General features: G+C 40.8%; 1 pseudogene; it reads left to right on the top strand.

Moving 5' to 3' along the window:
- Positions 1-275: 275 nt before the first annotated feature.
- Positions 276-735, top strand: LOC101527375 (ubiquitin-ribosomal protein eS31 fusion protein-like; annotated as a pseudogene).
- Positions 736-1,533: the final 798 nt, after the last annotated feature.

Below are 1,533 nucleotides of genomic sequence, written 5' to 3'. Positions count from 1 at the left end.
CCAATTTCTATTAACTAAATACATAAAAATGACCATTCATGAGAACAAAACATGGAGAATTTTGAATTTGCTTGCAATGAAAACTTCATAAACTAAAACATTATTTCATTTTTGCCCAACACAGTAGCAGTAATAAAGTCATTCATAGCCTAAGGAGATGTTCAAATGTGACAAAGAAAACATACTTTGGAGGCCTCTTCGCACACACTCTCCCTGTGTCCCCACTCAGACCTGGCTCTTCTTCGTTCTCCATCTCAGGTGGGCTTGCCACCAAGATGCAGACCTTTGTCAAGACTCTAACAGGGAAGACCAGCACCCTTGATGCTGAGCCCCTGCATACTGAAAATGTGAAAGTCAAAACCCAGGATAAGGAAGGAATTCCTCCTGATCAGCAAGGACTGATCTTCACTGGCAAGCAACCTGAAGATGAACAAATTTTATCTGACTACAACTTTCAGCAGGAATGTCCACTCAGCATCTTGTGGTGAGACCTCATGGTGATGCCAAGAAAAGGAAGAAGTCGTACACCACTCCCAAGAAGAACAAGCACAAGAGAAAGAAGCTTGAGCTGGCTGTCCCCAAGTACCACGAGGTGGATGAGAATGGTAAGCTCAGCCGCCTGAGTGTCCTTCCGGTGAACATGGTGCTGCTGTGTTCATGGCCAGGCACTCTGACAGCCATTTCTGTGCTAAGTGTTGTCTGACTTACTGCTTCAACACACCAGAAGATAAGTAATTGTGTATGCGGAGTCAGTAAAAGATACAAAGAAAAAAAGACGGAAAATATTCTTTGCTCAACTTCTATCCTAACTATTCTTACGTGGCCCTGTAAACATGGCCAAATTCTTTAAGTTTCTTTGACTTTGGCTCTTTCTCTATAGAGAACTGAGAACTAGTACTGTGCGGTCAGAGACTCAAAGAATGTGGGTTAATAAGTTGAATGTTAATCCTAGATAAGCCAATGAATCTGTGTATTGGGAGATTTTGCTTTAGAATAGGCAAGAGCAATTAACTCTCAGAGGACAGATGGCATTAGATTACCAATAACACCACACTGCTCTAAGAATGCATGGAGGTTAAATCAAAGGACAGCATCACTTGAACATTAATATCTGTAAAAGTCCCTGGAAATCAAAGAACCAGAACAGAATTCTGGACACTTGTTTAAAATTTATATATTTTTGGGAAACCTCTAATTTAAAAGAAGTTCAGAGTTACTCAGCTTGATTTTGTTTATTCAGAGATTTTGCTGCTCATCCTTTATAACTGACCCTAATTCTACTGTCTCTGGATGCCTCAGCATGGGTCTATTCAGCCATCAGATGTAAACTACAGATTGAGCTGTCATAACTCTTATCCAAAAAGGCAGATAGAGAAGCCACCATTTGCCAGGTTCAAAGGATAGTGCAGTGAATACAGGACTCATGTTTCAATACCCTCCCATATGTGCTATTTAAGATATAGGACCTGGGTCCACGGAATTGCATTCACGAGTTTTTAGTTCTACAGCTAATTGCAGGACAATATCCAGTGG

This window comes from Ochotona princeps, chromosome 20, assembly GCF_030435755.1.
Source record: "Ochotona princeps isolate mOchPri1 chromosome 20, mOchPri1.hap1, whole genome shotgun sequence".
Lineage (NCBI taxonomy): Eukaryota > Metazoa > Chordata > Mammalia > Lagomorpha > Ochotonidae > Ochotona > Ochotona princeps.
This window is presented reverse-complemented; position numbering and strand designations above follow the sequence as displayed.